This window comes from Marmota monax, unplaced genomic scaffold (genome assembly GCF_021218885.2).
Source record: "Marmota monax isolate L192 unplaced genomic scaffold, Marmota_monax_Labrador192_F-V1.1 WCK01_AAM20220418_F8-fsc00012, whole genome shotgun sequence".
In the NCBI taxonomy this organism is placed as follows: domain Eukaryota; kingdom Metazoa; phylum Chordata; class Mammalia; order Rodentia; family Sciuridae; genus Marmota; species Marmota monax.
Window position 1 is genome coordinate 1,247,600 of NW_026695227.1, and position 23,179 is coordinate 1,270,778.

General features: G+C 36.2%; 1 protein-coding gene across 5 annotated transcripts in view; it reads right to left on the reverse strand.

Annotated features, from left to right (window-relative positions):
- Dusp16 (dual specificity phosphatase 16) overlaps nucleotides 1–23,179 on the reverse strand; it is a 104,702-nt gene that overhangs the window by 65,693 nt on the left and 15,830 nt on the right. The window contains exon 1 of one of the 5 annotated variants that reach the window (XM_046436263.2): nucleotides 6,946–12,065. The exons of the other annotated variants lie outside the window; for them this stretch is intronic. The gene's annotated coding sequence lies outside the window, so the exon portion shown is untranslated. Of the gene's footprint in view, nucleotides 1–6,945; nucleotides 12,066–23,179 lie in introns of those variants that run through there. 5 annotated transcript variants of the gene reach the window in all.

Sequence of the window (23,179 nt, forward strand, 5' to 3'; positions counted from 1 at the left end):
TTCTATGAGGCCAACATCACCCTGATTCCGAAACCAGACAAAGACACCTCAAAGAAAGAAAACTACAGACCAATATCTCTGATGAACCTAGATGCAAAAATCCTCAATAAAATTCTGGCGAATCGGATACAAAGGCACATCAAAAAAATTGTGCACCATGATCAAGTAGGATTCATACCTGGGATGCAAGGATGGTTCAATATACAGAAATCAATAAATGTTATACACCACATCAATAGACTTAAAGATAAGAACCATATGATCATCTCGATAGATGCAGAAAAAGCATTCGACAAAGTACAGCATCCCTTTATGTTCAAAACATTAGAAGAACTAGGGATAACAGGAATTTACCTCGACATAGTAAAAGCTATCTATGCTAAGCCTCAGGCTAGCATCATTCTGAATGGAGAAAAATTGAAGGCATTCCCTCTAAAATCTGGAACAAGACAGGGATGCCCTCTCTCACCACTTCTATTCAATATAGTTCTCGAAACACTGGCCAGAGCAATTAGACAGATGAAAGAAATTAAAGGCATAAAAATAGGAAAAGAAGAACTTAAATTATCACTATTTGCAGGTGACATGATTCTATACCTAGAAGACCCAAAAGGGTCTACAAAAAAACTACTAGAACTAATAAATGAATTCAGCAAAGTGGCAGGATATAAAATCAACACGCATAAATCAAAGGCATTTCTGTATATCACCGACAAAACTTCTGAAACGGAAATGAGGAAAAACACTCCATTCACAATATCCTCAAAAAAATAAAATACTTGGGAATCAACCTAACAAAAGAGGTGAAAGATCCATACAATGAAAACTACAGAACCCTAAAAAGAGAAGTAGAAGAAGATCTTAGAAGATGGAAAAATATACCCTGTTCATGGATAGGCAGAACTAACATCATCAAAATGGCGATATTACCAAAAGTTCTTTATAGGTTTAATGCAATGCCAATCAAAATCCCAACGGCATTTCTTGTAGAAATAGATAAAGCAATCATGAAATTCATATGGAAAAATAAAAGACCCAGAATAGCAAAAGCAATTCTAAGCAGGAAGTGTGAATCAGGCAGTATAGCGATACCAGACTTCAAACTATACTACAGAGCAATAGTAACAAAAACAGCATGGTACTGGTACCAAAACAGGCGGGTGGACCAATGGTACAGAATAGAGGACACAGAGACTAATCCACCAAGTTACAACTATCTTATATTTGATAAAGGGGCTAAAAGCATGCACTGGAGGAAGGATAGCATCTTCAACAAATGGTGCTGGGAAAACTGGAAATCCATATGCAACAAAATGAAACTGAATCCCCTCCTCTCGCCATGCACAAAAGTTAACTCAAAGTGGATCAAGGAGTTAGATATCAAATCAGAGACTCTGCGTCTGATAGAAGAAAAAGTTGGCTCCGATCTACATATTGTGGGGTCGGGCTCCAAATTCCTTAATAGGACACCCATAGCACAAGAGTTAATAACAAGAATCAACAAATGGGACTTACTCAAACTAAAAAGTTTTTTCTCAGCAAGAGAAACAATAAGAGAGGTAAATAGGGAGCCTACATTATGGGAACAAATTTTTACTCCTCACACTTCAGATAGAGCCCTAATATCCAGAGTATACAAAGAACTCAAAAAATTAGACAATAAGATAACAAATAACCCAGTCAACAAATGGGCCAAGGACCTGAACAGACACTTCTCAGAGGAGGACATACAATCAATCAACAAGTACATGAAAAAATGCTCACCATCTCTAGCAGTCAGAGAAATGCAAATCAAAACCACCCTAAGATACCATCTCACTCCAGTAAGATTGGCAGCCATTATGAAGTCAAACAACAACAAGTGCTGGCGAGGATGTGGCAAAAAGGGTACACTTGTACATTGCTGGTGGGACTGCAAACTGGTGCGGCCAATCTGGAAAGCAGTATGGAGATTCCTGGGAAAGCTGGGAATGGAACCACCATTTGACCCAGCTATTGCCCTTCTCGGACTATTCCCTGAAGACCTTAAAAGAGCGTACTACAGGGATACTGCCACATCGATGTTCATAGCAGCACAATTCACAATTGCTAGACTGTGGAACCAACCCAGATGCCCTTCAATAGATGAATGGATAAAAAAAATGTGGCATTTATACACCATGGAGCATTACGCAGCACTAAAAAATGACAAAATCATGGAATTTGCAGGGAAATGGATGGCACTAGAGCAGATTATGCTTAGTGAAGCTAGCCAATCCCTAAAAAACAAATACCAAATGTCTTCTTTGATATAATGAGAGCAACTAAGAACAGAGCAGGGAGGAAGAGCAGGAAGAAAAGATTAACATTAAACAGAGACATGAGGTGGGAGGGAAAGGGAGAGAAAAGGGAAATTGCATGGTAATGGAGGGAGACCCTCATTGTTATACAAAATTACATATAAGAGGTTGTGAGGGGAATGGGAAAATAAACAAGGAGAGAAATGAATTACAGTAGATGGGGTAGAGAGAGAAGATGGGAGGGGAGGGGAGGGGAGGGGGATAGCAGAGGATAGGAAAGGTAGCAGAATACAACAGTTACTAATAGGGCATTATGTAAAAATGTGGATTTGTAATCGACGTGATTCTGCAATCTGTATTTGGGGTAAAATTGGGAGTTCATAACCAACTTGAATCTAATGCATGAAATATGATATGTCAAGAGCTTTGTAATGTTTGAAGAACCAATAAAAAAAAATCCAAACTATAGGTGATACATAGAAACAACAACAACAACAATAGCAAAACAACATTCTGTGTGATTGGTTGTGGTTAAGTGCTATGGAGAGAAAAAATGAAGCAGGAAATAAAGAAAGGGTATTAAGGAGGTTAACTACAATATTCAGAGAAGGCCTTACACACAGAAACACACAAACGTTCAGCAGTTTCTTCCTTTACCACCTCAAAGGGAGAAGCTGTGGTTCCTGCATTAGTGTATTTCTTAGCTAAAATAATGAAAAGAAATACTGTAACAAGAAAAATTACTATGAACATTAAGTACAACTCTTCCAACCCCACAAAGGTTTATATAATGAGAGTCCTGATTTTATAGTATGGAATATAGTAAAATATCGATGACATCTTAAGGAAGATGTATGTTTGAAAAAATCTACATAACAAGAAAGTAGTTTGAACGTTCTTCATATTAGAATAATAAAAATGCTTTCCTAGTGTCTTTGTCAAAAGGTGGATCAAATACTTAACACAAGGACTTTTAAGTTAGATTACTGTATACCAGAGGTGGTAACAGTAATGTAAATTTATAATCTTCATCCATATGCACCACCTTTACCCATTTCATTCCCAGGGGAAAAAAAAGATCTACTATGTGAAAGATGTGTGTACTTTTGTGCACAGATTACTAAAAGTACTAAGATCAGTGCAAATGTCTGGATAATTGGAACACAGTCTAGCAGGAGAGAGGTTATAATTTTTCCAAAGGCTCTAGGAGAAAGCAATGGAATACAATTAGAAATCACAAATATCAAATCTCTCACCCATCTCCACAAGAGTCCAAGTTTATAATAGTTAATATCCCAAAATTTTATGTATTTCAAATCTCACAAAATAAGTAAAACTATAATACTGAACTATATTCTCTCCTGCAGATAATTTCTAAATGGTTTACAAAGATAATTCCAAAATGACTTACAAGAAACTTCTTCACTTTTCAGGTGAAACACACATGAAATATATTGGAAAAGGCCAATATGTGTTAAGAAGGGGGACTAAGTTAATTAAAAATTATGGTAAATCCTTCAACACACTATCATGCAACATTCAAAAATGATGGTTGCCTGTTAACGTCTTAAGAGCACACTTTTTGACATCCAGGGATGGTCATGATATATAAAAGAGAAGTAAATCAGGGCATAGAACAGTTACATAAAGTAGAACCTCAAATACCCACTAAGTATAAACACATAGGATGTAGATATATATTTTATATGCACACACACAAAAAACATAGTATAGTTTTACTTAGGTGATTACAAATAATTTTTATATTATTTTCCGTAACCTCGGGAAGCTTAAAAAGCATTAGTAATGGGCATGGTATAAACAGACCAGATACCAGCACCAGGCCTGCTGTAATTCCTCTTCTTAGAACTGTTGAGAAAAGTATGGAATAGGGCAGGATAAGTAGAGGAAGGAGAAGCTGTGCTCCATTTGTGTACAATGTGTCAAAATGCATTCTACTGTCAGGTATAATTAATCAGAACAAATTTTTTTTAAAAAGAATTCATTTAGGGCTGGGGGTACATCTCAGTGATAGAGAAGGTGCACACAATGCCTAGCACCACACACAAAAAAAGAAAAACAGAATTCTTTTAAATAGCAATAAGGTGTTTTTTTTTTGGGGGGGGGATAATGTGAAAATTAAATTTTATTTTTAAATGTTTGTGGTTCAAGGAATTAAACCAAGGGTTTTGCATATGCAAAACATATGCTCTACTACTGAGCTACACTCCCAGCCCATCAAAAATTAAATCACTTGTGACTATTAACATGAATTTTTAAACAGGCCAGTTAAGGTATGACTCTCAATACAAAGCTTTCTTCTATATCCAAAGAATTTATAGTTAATTGTTTCATAATTACTGTATTCTTAATACTCTTAAGTTATGTTTCAGTTGATAAAGTTTCCAAAATAAATTTGCTTAAGGCATCACAAATGCAATTCAGTGTAACTTATAACTTTTCACTGGAAAAGTACAAATTCCTCCAACAAAATATATGCAAAAGGCTTAGGTCACTATTGTCAGCTTCTAAGTAGACATGCACAACAAGGCTTGAACACATTCCAGGCATGGCCTTCAAGCCCAGACCACACCTGCTTCCAAGGCCCTAGGGCTAAAAATAACTCTGAGGCCTCAAAAATGGGACACCAGCCAGGCCCAGGGGTAATGCAGGCCCCTTGCTCAGCTCCACTACCAGTAAAAGCAGAAGCTACAAAAGTTAATACAATCACTAAAAACTCTACGCCACAGGCTTCCTTCTCCCAAGCTTTTTGGGCCAATCATCTACAGTCCAGGCCTGCTCAGGTTCTTTGCTCCTTGGAACCAAAACTAATCCTAGGAATTAAAAACAAATGAGGTTTTATGGTGTACTGTTTCTTTAAAAAAAAAAAAAAAAAAGATTGCTGTGGACTATGAATCAGGAGACTTTGTTCCTAGTTAACTCCTCTACTAACATGCTAAGGCATATAGATGGATCACTTGACATCACCAAGCTTGTATTTTCATAGTTGCAAAATGAGGAACCTGGTCATCACTAACAACTGAGGATTGTTTCAACTAAAAATATGAAGATATTGCTGTAAGTTTAAGATATTGCTTAAAGTGCCATTATAGGAGAGTACCAGGGCCGATTTGATCATTAAGCAGTCATGTTAAAGTTAATGCCCAGGCTGGGGATATAGCTCAGTTGGTAGAGTGCCTTGCATGCACCAAGGCCCTAGGTTCAATCCCCAGCATCATAAAAAAAAAAAAAAAAAAAAAAGAAAAAAGAAAAAGAAAAAAACTAATGTCCCACAAAACATAAATTAAACAGGCAACTCTAAGACATCAATAGTTTCACAACCATCATGGCAACTGTTACAGATAATTCCTTTTATGGTAGGGGATTTCCAAGGCTTGCTCTGAAACAACTTCTTCTCTGCCAGCCCCATAGTATGCAGGAGCCTCCTCTGGGACTCATTACTGTATCATGTAAGGAAGAAAGAAAGGGAGGCCAGGTGGCAGAGGAAGTTGGTGGCCATAGCATCACTGTTTGCTCAACTCCAGGATCCTAGGCTGTGCAACTAAATCCCTGTATCTGTCTTCACACTTCCCTTCTGGGGCACTGAGAGTTAGTGGCATCAGGAAGCTGAACGGCAAAGGTCCTCAGAGACAGAGCCAAGTCCAGGGCTGGAGAATCACAACATCAAGAGAGGAGGAGACAAAAGGCTGGCAAAGCATCCCAAGATGGGAACTGGAAAATCCTCTGGTCCCTCAATTACTTGTTCCACAAGTAATTTTCATTCTTGTTTCATCACAATTTGGCCCCATCACATCATCCAATTGCAATTTGTATCTTTTCCTAGAAGCTGTGCTTCCCCATCTCACCCCTTTTCTTCTTTAAATTCCTCTTAATTTCTCTATGATTGTAGCAGAACTTCTTCCTAAGGTTAAGCCTTTATCACTGATTTGTTTTGTTTTGGGGGAAACTGCCAAGGCCCTTGATGTATTGTTACTACAACAAGTGTTAAAAGTTTGTATGTGGAATGTCTCCCAAAGGCTCAGGTGTTGAAGACTTGGTCCTCAATGCAGCAATGTTCAGAGGTGAGGCTTTTAGGAAGTGATTGTATTATGAAGGCTCTGATCATCAACACAGTCAAAGCTGAATGGACTACTGGAGGTGGTAGAAACTACAGGGGGGTGCAACCTAGTTGAAGGGGGTAGGGATGTGCCCTTGGGGCTCTATCTTGTCTTCTGTCTGCCTCCCTGCACAAAGACACAAATTCTCAGGGTTTTTCCACACTAGGTCATTTAGAAAATGAACTTGTGAATTATTTTTTTATAATCTAGTGTTCAAATTCATAAACTGGAACATGACCTCTGTATATGTGGACAAAATGGCTTTAAAAAAAAGTCTGATTGCCACGTGGGCCAGCAGTCAGCAGTTCTGCTCTCTGCTCTGCCCTCTTCCTTCTCCCACCAGCCTTGGGTGAGCCAATGGTTCTTCTTTCAGTTGAAGACAAACCTGATAGAGAAGGAACTCCAAAGAGAAATGAGGAAAGCCATAATTACAAGTCTCCTATGTCAGTTCCCAGTATCTCTATTAGTTAAGTTTTTTAAAGGATTTCACAAATAATTTGAATAGTAAAATGAATAGTAATGAATTATATCTCACAGAAAATAAATACCAATGAGTCCAGCTTGGTGTGAAGGCACATTCCTGTAATCTCACTGATTTGGGAGACTGAAGCAGGGGGATCAAACGTTCAAGGCCAACCTCAGCAACTTAATGAGGCCCTTCACAACACTTCGAGACCCTATCTCAAAAGATAGGGTCTCAATCTCTGGTGGTAATAAAAAAAAATAATAATACCAATGAGTCCAAAGAAAGTAAAGATTTCCCACAAAACACCTGCCCTGCAATGAAAGTCAGAGAGGTTGGCATTTCTGTTTGCTATTCTTTTGTTTTTCTTCCTTTTTAAAGACATCATTCTGTCATCTTTACATTGTATTATACTTTGATTTCTATAAATCCTTAAGATTAGGTTCAGGCATGCCACATGCAGCAACAAACACCTTTCTACCCAAGTCTTAATTTCCCACTCTGAAAAACACCAGCATCTGCACTGGTTTAAATTTAATTAACTTAGGCTTCAAAACCAATGTATGGCAATGTGGAAAAACAAGACAAAGTCTCCAACATTAACTGAATAAATAGATAAAAAATGACATTTTGAAGAAATATAAAAAGATAACATAAGCCAGGCGTGATGGCACATGCCTGTAATCCCAGCAACTCAGGAGGCTGAGGCAAGAGGATCACAAGTTCAAGGCCAACCTTAGCAACTTAGTGAGGACCTAAGCAATTCTGCAACACCCTATCTCAAAATAAAAAAGGCTGGGGATATAGCTCAGTGGTAAAGTGCTTCTTGGTTCCATCCCAGTACCAAAAACAGAAAGAAAAAAAAAAAAACATGCTAGAAGTATGTACAGTAAGTCAGAGAGAAGTTTCTGGGGAAAATGTAAATTTCAAGGGGCATTTTGAGGGAAAAAAGGGACATGAACTTCCAGAGAGTACAAGAAAAAAAAATTACAAATAAAGTTAATAAATGAACAAAGGTAGAGGCAGAGCAAGTTGTGCACAGATTTTCCTGGTTGAAGCACAGATTGTACCAGTGAGTAAAAAAATAAAATGTGGTGGAAGGGGCCAGCTAAGAAAGCATGCTGAAAGGCTAAAGCCGTTGAAGCCACTGTAAGCTTCATAAAAATAATGTGAGGACATCGCTGGAAGAATTTCACTTGGGTAACTATTTACAATGGATTGAAATAAGAAGAATATGGAAATAAGGAGCCTAGCTACAGCCCAGAGGGCTTTAGTTGTCTAAGAATGGACTCTGCCTAACTATAAAACCTGACAAGAAAGGAAAAAGCCAAGACACTGGAGATAGTCTATATGACTGGCACAAAATACGGCCTTATTAAATAACTTTCTTGGGTGAGCCCATGGTTCTCCTTTCAGTTTAACACAAACTTGATAGAGAAGGAACTCCAAAGAGAAATGAGGAAACCCATAATTACAAGTCTCCTATGTCAGAATATTCCTGCATTAGCACAGGAACTTTGTGGAGACACCTTATATCCAAACGAAAACAGTATGTGGTGTGGGGACTGAACTGACATGTTCATGGAGAATGGCTACCTAGACTACATTATAAAATTATTCAATCATAATAACATCTGGAAATATTTTAACCTCCTATAAGCTAATAAAAGCAAAATAAGCATTATGTGCAGGTTCAAGCTTTCTTAGGTCACTATATATAAACCAGAAGAATTAGACATAATAAAAGGTTGAAATAAAGTAAATCAGAATATAAACAGAAATGGACTCTGAATGTTGTCACAATGATTGATTTTCTTCTACATATCTTTCTGTAATTTTCAAGTTGTTTTGTGTGTGTATATATGTATACACAAAACTTTCATAACAGGAAACATATTTTATATAAACACATGTATAGGTACACATATATGTATTTTATACATTTTTTCCGTGTGTGTGTGTGTGTGTGTGTGTGTGTGTTAGTCAGCTTTACATCACTGTGACTAAAATACCTGATGAGGAGGAAAAGTTCATTTTGGCACATGGTTTCAGAGGTGCAGCCCATAGTCAGTCAATGCCAATGCTCTGGGCCTAAGGTAAGGCAGAGCATCATGGCAGAAATGCATGGAGGAAGAAAGTTTCTCAGCTCATCACAGCTGGGAAGCAGAGAGAAAGAGAAGGAGAAAAGGCCATAGGGAAGATGCACCCTTCAGGGGCATGACGCCAGTGACCCACACCCCACATACCTATAGTTACCATCCAGTTAGTCCTTTCAAATTAGGATGAATGGATTAGGTTTCATAAGCTGATTACCTCCTGAATATTCTTGCAATCATTCTACCTCCTGAATATTCCTGCATTATCACAGGAACTTTGGGGGGACACCTAGTATCCAAACAATAATGATATGTGGTGTGGGGATTGAACCCAAGCCTCAGATGTGCTAAGCACATGCTCTAACAGAGCTATACTCCTAATTCCCAAATTCTTTAATCAGTCATAATTCATGTCATGCTCATGCTGTTCTGAGGAAGATGTGGAAATTGATGTACTAGGGCCTATTCTCTGAATTAACTAATAAAAATTATTTGCATAAGTAATTAACCAATATGAGTTTTAATATAGTATCATGGGATTCATCCTCTTATGAACATTAACATGAAAAATACTAAAGAAAAATTTTAAATATAATTACAAAACCCTATGATAAGCATGCTATGAGGTACAAGGTATTCATTCATATGTATTCCATAAAAAGCAATATATATCAATATAGTTCGGTACAGAGCAATGTTCCTTTTCCACATGAAAAAGTAGAAACAAAATCATTACAAATACAATAAGATTGCCACAAGTGAAACTTAACATAAAGCAGACCGTAAGATAGTCCATTATGAAGCTCAATAGCTTAAACACTAAAACATCTAATTTCACCTTCTTATCAAAAATACGGTCCATGGAAAGACCCTAAGAATAGTGCTCACAAAGCTCCCCTGTTGAGTCCCTCACTGAACATATTCTCAAGTAGGATTAAAAGAAACATATGGGCATTTACTATCAGCAAACTTAAGTACCACAAAATGCTAAGTAACAAGAGATCCAAAGGCCCTCTATATTCAATAAAAGAAACACTTGGCTTTTTCCCTTACAAACAGTGGTGGTTGTTTTAATTCTGGGGTTGTGCACCTTACCTAATTTGTAGGATTCCAGGAAGAAAACATGGGTTAGGGAAACAGATGTGTGTTCATTTATTGATTATCAACTATGCTCAATTTAATATACAACAATTTCCTGTTTTTGTCTGATCACAAGAATCACATAGGAGCTTGATGAAAATGTCCATGTAGGCCGCCTCTGAAGACTGATTCTTGGGTCTAGAATAGAAATTGCAAGTTTACGTTTTAAAAAAATATCCCAGGAGCTCACAGGATCAGGCAATACGAAAAATATTATCCCAAAGACAGCTTTGGCCCTTCTCTCAATGTTCATATTTATTCAGTTGACAAAACCTGATTTCAGTCTCTCACTGGGGGACATAAAGGTACAAAAGCTGGAATAGAAGTCAGAGATAATCAAAATCTCATAGCTGAAGAACTTCCAGTTAGTCTACTACGTGTCATTTGATAAATTAATATTGTCCCTTTTACAAAATGTTAAGTATTTAACCATTTATCAGTGGTGGAAGAGAGATGAGAACTTCTAGAGAATAGTGTTTCTACAACCCTATAGGGTTTATCAAACATTTTGCAAATTTTAAGCGGTTTCCTGAAAAACATGGAAAGCAATGGATTTCAAAGATGAAAACTAATGTGCCCATTTAAACATTGGATGCATGTGGATATGAAGAAGGCTGACTTCACCAAAATGCCAGCCTTGGCAAAGTTACAGGAAGAAAGCCAGATGTGAAGTAGAGAATCTAAGAGTGAGGCAACAGCCATCACAGATCACTAGTAAAGGAGAAGGAACCCTGGATGCAAAAGCTTGTCTACTTCATTCGGTCACAAAAAGAATACAAGAAGGTAATTAAAGTATGTAAAAGAATACCATTTTATAAATTGAACATCTGCTAAAACTCAGGAGAGGATTAATAACTAATTATTAACTAATCAGTAATTTTGAAACTTGGTTTCACCTGGGTAGCTCTTAAATATTCCAATGTACCTCAAACTTATAAATCAGAATCTCTAAAGAGTGGGAACCAAGCATTAGTATTTTTCACACAAACAGGTGGGAGAAGCAATTTGGTCACACAATACTGTGATTCATCTGACTTATTACTTTAGGTTCTTGTTTTATAATATGTGCTGGAAGTAAGAGTTCTAAGTAGATTTTTTAGGTAAGAGATGAGTTCTCCATTGTTATAGCCCCTATAACTCAATAATAATAAAGCAGTGAAACAATTCACTTATGATATGCAACAAAACCAGAAGAATATGCTGGGCCATATTCTAATGGCTTAATAAAATAGTTCATGATTGACAAAATCTAATTTTCAAATGTTCTTTACACCACTGTTTAGATGCAGATATAAGGTGAATCACACTTTTGTAAGTGTAACAAGAAGACTTTTAAAGGTTGAGAGGAAACAAGATAGAACTCAGATCTACCAGTGTATGCAAGTTAAATAAATAGCTTCATCCCAGGAATTTCCCTTTATTAAAAGCTAATCAGGTTGGGGATGTGGTTCAAGTGGTAGTGCGCTCTCCTGGCATGCATGAGGCACTGGGTTCAATCCTCAGCACCATATAAAAATAAAGATATTGTGTCCACTTAAAAAAAACTAAAAAATAAATATTAAAAAAAAAGCTAATCACCATTACAAGGGCATATGATCCTTCAAAATTCCTCACTCTAGTCCCATTCTGTAATTTTTTTTTTTTTTACTATTTATTTATTTATTTTTTTAGTTATCGGCAGACACAACATCTTTGTATGACACAACATCTTTGTTTGTATGTGGTGCTGAGGATCGAACCCGGGCCGCACGCATGCCAGGCGAGCGCGCTACCGCTTGAGCCACATCCCCAGCCCCCATTCTGTAAATGTTAAATAAGATGATGATGGAAACCAGAACTGGGGCCTCCAGTCAATCTATATCACATCAAATAAAGACTCCCTACCTTTCCCAAGTTTGGGCTAATAGTTTTTTAAAGAGGGGTTTATTCAAATGGAGTCAGTTTTTATTCATAAAATTTTACTGATATCCAAGAGAAGAAACACTAGGCTAAAAAATGTACATTCAGGCTGGGGTTGTGGCTCAGCAGTAGAGTGCTCACCTAGCACGTGCGAGGCCCTGGGTTTGATCCTCAGCACCACATAAACAAACAAAATAAAGGTATTGTATACAACTAAAAAATATATATATTTTTTAAAAATGTACATTCAGCACATCTAATTGTGGTTCATTTATACAACTGTTCTCAAGCATCTGTATAGTATAGGCTTTTTGGTCCGCTAAATTTGGTGGGCATTTCATAAAAGAAATAAGATTTGTACATAGATAACTGCAAGATTCCCGTGATAGTACTGCAAGAGTGGGAAAGAAACAATTTCTAGAGACACTGTCCGGAAGTCAAGGAGGTAGTGATAAATCTACCTGAACTACATATATTTACTCTGGATGTCTCCTACTTCAACTCCTTAGGGTGCTACACAGTCTCTTTGTACTCACAAATAACCTCTGGCCAAGGGAAGTTTGGAAGAAGTGGGAAGGGAACCTCACTGCCAGCAAATTTCTACTCATTGAAGAGGATGATCCCTAAAGGCTGGCTGCTTCCTGCCAGGAGCCACTTATCTTCACAAGGCACAATCCATCTTCAGGAATCAGCGGACTGCTGGTTTTCCCTGCAGAAATGACTTAACAGAAGGAAACAATAGGGAAGATAGTTCATCCTTCCTCATAGCCCCGGTACACATAGTCCCCTCCCCCCAAACAAATAACAAACACAAGGCACAGAAGAGACTTCCAGGCCTTACAACTCTGGTAAGATTACACTGATGTTATTTCTACTCAGCAGCATCTCCCTCAAGGCATAAGCAGGAAAAATCAGTTGCTCTACATTTTTGCTGACACTTAGTATTTTCAAGTTTTTGAACTTTTTGTTTGTTTGGCTTGGTTTTTTTGAAACAGGGTTCTCACTATGTTGCTCATGATCATCTCAAACTCATGACCTTAAGTCCTCCCACCCTGGCCTCATCAGTAACTAGGATTACAGGTATGCACCACCACACTCAATTTGTTTATTTTTAATTTTTAGCTATTTTGGTCAGTATGTAGTCATAATTCACTGGAATTCAATGGTGATCTACACAGAACTATTAAATCAGTGTTAGCTTTACTGGTATTGATAACCAGATTATGGGTAGAATGTCCTTGTTTTATGAAAATCTGAAGTAGTCAGTGTTGTAGTATTTTGTTTTTTATGAATAATATGGTTAAGCAGCTCTAGAAGCTTTTAAAAATCTTTCACATTTAGATCTAACAACAGACCTAGAATTTATTTTTATGTATGATGTAAGGGAGGAGTCAAAATTAGTTTTACTTTTCCATATGGATATGCAATTGACCCAGGATCATTTACTGAATCATCTTTCCTTTCATACTGCTGTACAGTAACATTTTATTCATAAATTAAGTATCTATGTATGTCCACACATATGTCTGTTTCAGGACACAATTCTATTCCTCATTTATTCCATACTGCTTATCTGGTACTGTGAATTCTGCAACTCTGTCCTTCATTAATATTACTTTGGCTACCTTGCTATTTACATTGCTATATGAATACCAAAATAAACCTGTATAAAGGTTTCAAACATCTTTCATTAAATTCATTCCTAAGCACTGAATATTTTTTGATGCTATGATAAATATTATATTTCAAAAAATTTCATTTTCTAAGTATTACTGTTATGCAGAAATACATACTTTGTTTTACTGGCCTAGTATCCAATAATCTCACTAAACTTATTATTTTTAATTTACATAAAATAAAATGCACACTTTTTGGTGTATGGTTCTATGCGTTTTGATCAAATGCATAGAACAATGTAACCATCAACACAAAGTACAAAAAACTTCCATCAGTCCAAAAAAATCCCTTATGCAGCTCTTCTGTAATCAACACCTCCTCCCTGCCCTCAAACTCTGGCAACCACCAATCTGTTTTTTGTTTTTGTGATACGGGAGACTGAACACAAGGATACATCATCAGGGAGCTACATCCTCCCCCCCACCCCGCCCCGTTTGTTTTAATTTATTTTGAGTCAGGATCTCACTAAACTGCTGAGGCTAGTCTCGAATCCGCAATCCTTCGCAGCCTCAGAGTCACTGGGATTACAGGCTTGCACCACCTCACCTGGTCACTAATCTGTTTTTTATTCCTACAGTTTTGCCTTTCTAGAACATGACAAATAGAATCATACAGGATACACAGTCTTTTGAGAGTGGCTTCTTTCACTTAACCTAATCCATGTTGCTGGGCACAGTGGCAAACACCTATAATCCCAGCAACTCAGAATTCCGAGGCAGGAGGATTCCAAGTTCAAGGCCAGCCTCAACAATTTAGTAAGATCCTGCCTCAAAATAAAAATAAAAAGGGCTAGGGATGCACCGCCAGGATAAAGTGCCCCTCAGCTTGATCCCCATTACTAAAAACAAGGATTTATCCATTTTGTTGCATAAATCTTTTTATTGCTGAGTAATATGACATTACAGAGATGCAGCATCATTTATATATTTATTCTCCTGCTGTAGAACAATTGGGTTGTTCAGCTTTTAGTGATTATAGTTGAAGCTGCATATACACTTGAGTATAGGTTTTCGTAAGAACACAAATTTTCATTTAAATATATGTGCAGATAATTATATATTTACCTTTAAAAGAAACTATTCCAATGTCTTACAAAGTAGCTATACCATTCTGCATTCTCATCAGTAATGTATTAAAATTCCAACACTCTGATGGCATCCTCACCAATACTTGGTATCATCAGAATTTTTGTTTGTTTTGTCATTGTAAAACCATCTCACTGTGGTTTTATTTTATATTCCCCTAAAAACTAATGGGCATTATTTCCATTAGTTTATAGGGGAATATAAAATAAAACACAGCAAGACACCCTTAAAATGTATATCTTCTTTGGTGAAAGTGGCTTCAAATCCTTAGCTCAAGATTGGTTGCTTATTCCTTGCTACGTTTTAAGAGTGCTTTCTATTTTCTAGATACACATCTTAATAAGTGTGATTTACAATATTTTCTCCCAACCTGTGGCTTGTCTTTTCATTATTGTGATAGCACTTTTGGCAGAGCAAGTTTTAATTTCAATGAAGTCCAGTTTATCGATTTTTTTCTCATATGAGCCATGCTTTTGGTGTCATAGGTAAGAACTCTCTGCCTAACTCAGGTCACGAATAGTTTCACCGGTTTTCTTCTAAAAGTTGTAATGTTTTTTATGTTTTGCATTTAAGTCAACGATCCATTTTGAGTTAAGTTTTGTATAAAATGTAAGGTATGGGTTAAGGTTTAAAAAAAAAAAAAAAACCCACAGGGATGTCTAATAGTTTCAGCACAATTTAATAAAAATACTATTGTTTCTCCATTAAGTTGCTTCTACAACTAAGTCAAAATCCAAATGAGGCCAGGTGTGGTGGCACACAACTGTAATCCCAGCAGCTCAAGAGGCTGAGGCAGAGGATCACAAGTTCAAAGCCAGCCCTGCAATTTAAGGAGGCCCTAGGCAACTTAGTGCAACCCTGTCTAAATAAGGGCTGAGGATGTGGCTCAGTGGTTAAGTGCTCCTGCGTTCAATCCCTGGTACCAAAAAAAAAAAAAAAAAATCAAGTGGTACCTCACACAGAAAGCGTTGGTGAGAACATTGAGAAACTGAAACACTGCACTATTAGAAAACAGTATGACAGTTGCTCAAAAAGTTAAATTTACTATATAATAATTCTACATACTATGTAAGCTTCTATTGTATGATTTCTATAAATACCTTTTATCATATTTAGGAGGCCCCTATTTCTGGTAGTTAAGAACTTTTATTATGAACAGGTACTAGATTTTAACAACTGTTTTGTCTGAATCTACTAAGATAATCACGACTTTCCTTATTTTTTGTAATTGATGTTAAGTATATTAATTGATTTGTGACATTATCAAAACATTTTTACATATTCATTTCATGTTTATTTAGATAATCTTATTATTACACAAATAATGGTCAAATCTTAAGTCACTCTAATAATAAATAAGAGGATTCATGGATAAATGAAGTCTAATGATATTTTACAAGTCACCATCTAGTCAAAATTGTACGATTACTTCAGTCACATTTCCCAGTAAATCTTTCCCCACCAAATACAAAATGGATCAAAGAAATGATAACCAAATCACGATCCTGGAATTAAGCATACCATTCTCATGTTCAATATATAAACGCTAAAGCATCTGAAATGAAAAAGAACTTCCATTACAAGTGATATTGATGTTATATAGTACAAACATCACATACTTTTAGAAATCAAAAATTAAGTTACAGTATTGAAATGTTAATTCCTCATTAACATAAATGAATGGATAGTAAAAACATCTGACAGTTCTATATATTGTAAATTTATGAAATCCTATAATTTGGAGGGGAAATTTAAATGACTGCATTAAGGAAATTGGGTCTACTAACTATCACCCACAGGTTAGTTGTGTCTTTTTATTTTGTCTATGTTCTGTTTTGTTTTGTTTTTTTTTCACAATTTAATGAAAAATCTATGATCAAAGGAACGGTTGATGAGGGAAAGCCCTAAAGAACCTAGACATACTTTTACAATGAAATTGTCATAGTGCTACCAAATGCATTTTCAATCCTTGTGTTCACTGTTGTGACCTAGATTATGAATGATCTTGGGTCGGGCATGGTGGCACATGCCTGTAATTCCAGCAACTTGGGAGGATCAGAAGTTCAAGGCCAGACTCAGCAATTTAGTGATATCCTCAGTAATTTAGTGAGACCATGTCTCAAAATAAAAAAATAAAAACAGAACTGGGGGTGTTGTTCAGTGATAGAACACCCTTGGATTGAATCCCCAGTACCCAAAGCAGGGGAAAAAAATGTAACATGATCTTGGTGGCTCTGGACATTTTGTAACTTCTCACACTGTAGTTTTCTGAGGTGGCCTCAGTCCCCTGCATTCTCTCCTCATTCACACACCCAGCTTCATTTCGTATTTTGAGAGAAGGGACTGATGATATTCCATCAAGACCTGGCAACATGCCAGAAAGCAAGATGCCAGAAAGCAACAAGGATGAAACAGATGTGCAAGCACAAAGGTGATGCTAGACTAGTTATCTTGGTTTCTATCATAATTGTTAGCAATAACCCAGTCGTTCTGAGTAACCATACATACATCCCTCACCCATTTCTACTTGGTTTGCTGGATTTTGCAGAATTACTCCACTCTTCCTGTTAGCATGAGAAAATTTTAAGTTACAGAACAATATGGCAATAACATCTAACAATTAAAATGGCTCTCTAAAGACTGATTATCAGTATCTATCAGATGCAAAAAATAAATAAAAATATCAAGTATCGAAACCTAAAAACAATTATAAGCATACTACAGCAGAATTCATATAGCATCCTTAAACCTCAACCACCACAATTACTACCACTAATCGCTGTCTATATGAGAGCCCTGGACAAGCAATAAATATATCAGTTGAGTAATTTCTAATGTAATCCTGGCATTTAGACCCAAAAAGATGTTTCTCAAAAGAAGAAGTACAGTCAGGCACAGTGGCACGTGCCTATAATCTCAGCAGCTTAGGAGGCTGAGGCAGGAGGATTCCAAGTTCAAATCCAGCCTCAGCAATTTAGTGAGACCTTGTATCTAAAAAAATAATAATAATAATAAAGAGCTGGGGATGTGGCTCAGTGGTTAAACGCCCCTGAGTACAATCCCTGGTACCAAAAAAAAAAAAAAATGAGAGAGAGAGAAATACAAAGGTCAATATATACATGAAAAAGTACTCAACATCTTTAGGCATCAAGGAAATGCAAATCAAAACTACATTAAGGGGTTGGGGTTGTGGCTCAGTGGTAGAGCTCTTGCCTGGCACATGTGAGGCACTGGGTTCGATCCTCAGCACCATATAAAAATAAATAAAAAGGAAGGTATTGTGTCCATCTATAACCCCCCAAAATAAAAAACTACATTGAGACTCCATCTCACCCCAGCTAAAAAAGCTACTCTCAAAAATAAAAAAAATAAATAACAAATGCTGGCAAGGATATAGAGGAAAAAAAAATACATACTATTGGTGGGAATGTAAATTAGTACAGCTACTATAGAAAATAGTACAGAGGTTCCACAAAAAACTAAAAATGGAACTGTTACATGATCCAGTTATACCACTGTGGATATACACCCAAAGAAAATGAATTCACATACAGCCAAGATAAGGAAATCAGACTGGGCGCCTCTTATTAGAAGAAAAGATTTTTAAAATGTGGTATATATACAAATCATGGAATATTATTCAGCCACGAAGAAAAATGAAACTACATCATTTGCATTTAGATGGAACTGAGAGACATCAAATTAAACAAAATAAGTCAAAACAAGGTATTGCATGCTTTCTTTCATGCAGAAACTAAATAGACCTGACAGTAGAGAAACTGTTAGAGACTGGGAAGGGAGGTGGAGAGAAAGGAAGATGAGAGAGGATGGACATGATCAATGTACTACATATACCATGTATGAAAATGTCACAGTGAGTTTTTCCACTAAATTGCACAATACATGTTAACAAAAAACTGGCATTTAACACTTAGAAATCTAGCTATTCTTACAGAAATTAAAATTCTCTGAATTTGGATTGGCTATACTATTTGATCTATGTAGTTGAGAAAGTAAATATACTTTCCAGTGAGCTTTGTAGCTTCTATTTCTTCATAACCATTAGTACGTTTTAAAAAGCAAGAAAGCAAGCAAGCACTGCTGTGTATCTGCAGGGTCAAGTACAAGCTCTACTATTCTATGACAGACCTACTGTAAACTTGTGTACAGCACCAATTAAAGACCTAACCTTTAGGCCCAGGATTCTGAGGTGATGTCATACTGTAACAGGGAAATAATATTAAAAGTAGAAAACCAAAGTTCCACTAGAGATTTGATAAAGAGCTACCTATTAGATACTGAGTGGCAACAAAGATTTCTCAGTCTATAAGTCAGATATTACTGAGTTCCCAAGGAAATTTTAGGTGCTATTTTGGTCAGATGGTAGAAGACAATACCCCCTTCCCCCAACCAAAAGAGGACTGAGTCCAGGGGCACTCTAAAATTGAGCTAAATCACCAGGCCTTTTTATTTTTTGAGACAGAGTCTCGCTAAGTTGCCCAAGATGGCTTCGAACTTGCAATTCTCCAGCCTCAGCCACCAGAGTAGCTATGATCACAGGCATGCACCACCACACCCAGCTAAAAGCAACACTTTCGAAACAGTTTTAAGTTAGAAGAAAACCATCTGTCTGATTTTAGATAATGAGGAGTTGAGAGGAGAAGGGGACAGAAAAGGGGAGAAAGAAGAGAATGACACTGAACCCTCTAAATCTGCATCAGAGTACAAAACCCTAAGCTAAGCAAGCTGTACTGGTCATAGGCAATGACAGGAGAGGTTGCTCTGCAGTCTTTCCATCTTTATATCCCTGCACTATATTACATATGACATGTGAATAGTTTTAAGCTCCTTTGGATTTTTAAAAAGAAAAAGGCTCCCTATAACTCAATGGAAAATCAAATAACATTATTAAAAAATGAAGAAAGAACTTAGAGACATTTTTCCGAAGATAGTGTGTAATACTCAATTATATGAAAAGATGCTGAACATCACCAATCATACGAAAAACATGAATCAAAGGCACAATAAATTATCCTCTCACATCATGAGGATGGCTACTTTAAAAAAAACATAAATAACAAATGTTAGCAGAGAAACTGGAACCCACCACATGTGCTTTTTTTTTTTTTTTTTTTTTTTTTTTTGTGGGGGAGTAGTTGTAGATGAACAGAATGCCTTTATTTTATTTATTTTTATGTGGTGCTAAGGATCAAACCCAGTGCCCCATGCATGCTAGGCAAGTGCTCTGCCACTAAGCTACAGCCCCAGCCCCCATGTGTGCTTTTGATGGATCATAAAACTTAAAAGTAGAACTATCATACGATCCAACAATTCCACTTCTGGTACACATCAAAAAAATTTTTTGAAAGTAGGGTCTCAAAGAGATATCTCTGTCTACCTGTGTTCACAGTAGCATTATTCATACTAAGAGGGAAGAACAACTCAAATGTCCATCTATGGATGAATGGATAAAATATGGTACATATACAAAAGAATATTACTCAGTCTTAAAAAAATACTGTTACAAGCTACAACATGGATAAACTTTAACAACATTATGCTAAGTGAAATAAGCCAAACTACACACACAACTAAAACAAATACTGTGTAATTCAATTTATATGAAAAATCTAAAATAGCCAAATTCAGAGAAACAGGCATCCTGGAGATCTATATCACAACAATACGAACATACCACTACTGAATTATATACTTAAAAATTATTTAAATGATGAATTTTTAAAATTACAATAAAAAATGAAGAAGAAAAACCAAAAATGGCAATCGATCTTTTTTTATGTTTCCCTCCCAAACTTCAAAGGAGCCCAAAACTGCAAAACTATCCTAAAGAAGCAGCCAGCTAAAACACTGGGGGGGGGGGGGGAGAAGGAAAAAACTTTAGGTGGACTACCCCCTATATCTAATAATGACTTTACCACTATTGATCTAAGAAAGTGGAGACTTGGGTAGTGAATCCTACCCCCCCAGAAAAGGTGCCTCTAGGGCAAAAAAATGAGTCTTTTATGATGTTTTGTTTAAACCATGAAGAGAAGAGAATAGAGATGCTGATGCCAAATATAAATTCCTTAATGGCCAAGGCCATACATATCTCCTTTGCATTCCTTCTTGTACCTTACTCATAGAAATCACTAAGTAAATACTAGTTCATGCTAACAACAAGGACATCACTGGCAAAAGAATGGACCTTTTGTCTGAAAAATGCCTATGAGACTCAGAAGCTAAAGTGCTTAATGAATGAAGGTCATTTCTATAATGACAATCTCCACTGATTTCACAATCACTTTTTATTAAAAATTATTTTTAAAACTATTTTTTCCTGGCAAACAGATACCATATTGCCCAATATTTGGCACTTAGAAATTCCCCCAAAATATACTGTATCACTTTAATATTAATTATATTCTCTAATGAAACAACCACTGGCATACAGGCCACTGATTTGCCACAAAAATGGCAGAGGTCTGTCCTTCAGCTGGGACTGTTGGTACACAAGAGAAGGGGTTTTCCACTATACATGATTTTTATTGTTGGTTATACAAGCAAGAAGCTATAAAAATCAAGGTTCCTAAATATTTACATTAACAAGGTTCTTTGTTATTCATAGGATGCAAGATGAAAACAATTGCTTTAATTATATATTTAAAAGGATTTTAACTCAGCTTTAAAAAAGACTGAAATTATGACATTAGTCAGTAAATGGTTGGAGTTGGAGAATATCATGCTAAGTGGAATAAGCCAATCCCACAAAACCAAAGGCTGAATGTTTTCTCTCACATTCGGATGCTAATTCACAATGGGGGGGACACAATAGGAAAGAATAGCATTACCTTAGATTAGGTAGAGGAAAGTGAGGGGGTGGGTTCGGATAGGAAAGATAGTAGAATAAAACAGACATTATTATATTATATATTATATTATATATATATATATATATATATATATATATGACTACATAACCAATACGATTCTGCAACATGTACACTCAGAAAAATGGGAAATTATATCCCATCTAAGTATGATATATCAAAGTGCATAAATGCATTCTACTGTCATGTATAACTAATTAAAACAAAAAAATTTTAAAAAAGGATTTCAGTAGAAGAAAAAGGTTTCTAAACCATATTAGATATTCTGTGGTACTGAAATTAGACATTGTCCCTAAGCTATTTAAAGCAGCTGTTAAGTACATGTGTACACATGCATTTTATTCTTAAAAAATACATCCTCCAAATTGCAAATGCCTTGTGGCCCCTTAAATACCTCAGTCAACTACATCTACTTCCTATATCTCCCAGTATTGATAAGCCACAAATAAAATACAGTAGGATATTTTTGGTATAAAATTAATACTTTTTAGGTTAACTTATTTTTAACAGACCCTTTTATAAGTAGTGTAATGTTTCATCATTTGTTGGAATGTCATTTTCAACTTGCTATATATCCAAATTCATTCAACCTTGATAGAATACCATATAAAGAACCAGATCATCACTTTGAAACAAAATCTCACTTTAAGGTACCTAAAAAACCAAAGGTTCTGCCTCATTTAAGTAAATTTTATTTGCTTCACTGCACAAAGGGAATCACATTTCTTTAGTTTGTCTAATTTTATCTAAAGTAAATATGCAGCAAAAGCACTATTATCAAATAACAAATGCCCAACAAGCAAAAGGGGATGCCTGAACTGGTTTCTCACAATAGTGCCCAAAATGTCCTTTAATGGGACAGGAAGGCATTTCCTCAGAATACTGTGCTGAGGATATTTATAGACTATGCACACATATGTACATCTTTATTAAAATAAAAGAACAATTTTTTTCATTTTCAATGGAAAATTTGGAAAATGAGTAACTGCCCAAAAGCCAAAACATAAAATTAGCTTTTAATCTTCTTTCCCATCAAGATCTTTAGAGATACTATCCAGCAATCAAGATAACCAAAAAGCACCACACATTTTCGTATCATCTTCCTAATCCTGTCTACTTTTTTGATAATAAAATGTGAAATGGTAAGAATACAGGATAAAAAGAAACAAGATTTTAGAACTGAAAATTATTTCAGAAATTATCAAATGCCATGTTTTTGTTTTACAGTTGAGACAACTGAAATGCAACTGTCTCTAAATTAGCTCTATAACTAAGTAGGATAAAGGTCTCTGTGATCTTCCTCCAAAATAAAAAAGAAAATGAGTAAAGCCTTATTTGGGGAGAAACACTAAAAACTGTCTCCAGATTCAGGAAAGTTGTTAGAGCAAGTTACTTAATACTGTTTGTGCTTTCCTTTCTGCATATCTAACAAACATAGAGCTACCCAACAGACATTTCTTCCCTCTAAAATGCCAACAGAAGGCCAGTTTGCCCTGTGAAGCAGTGTGCCTCAGCCTAGGAGATACATAGCACAT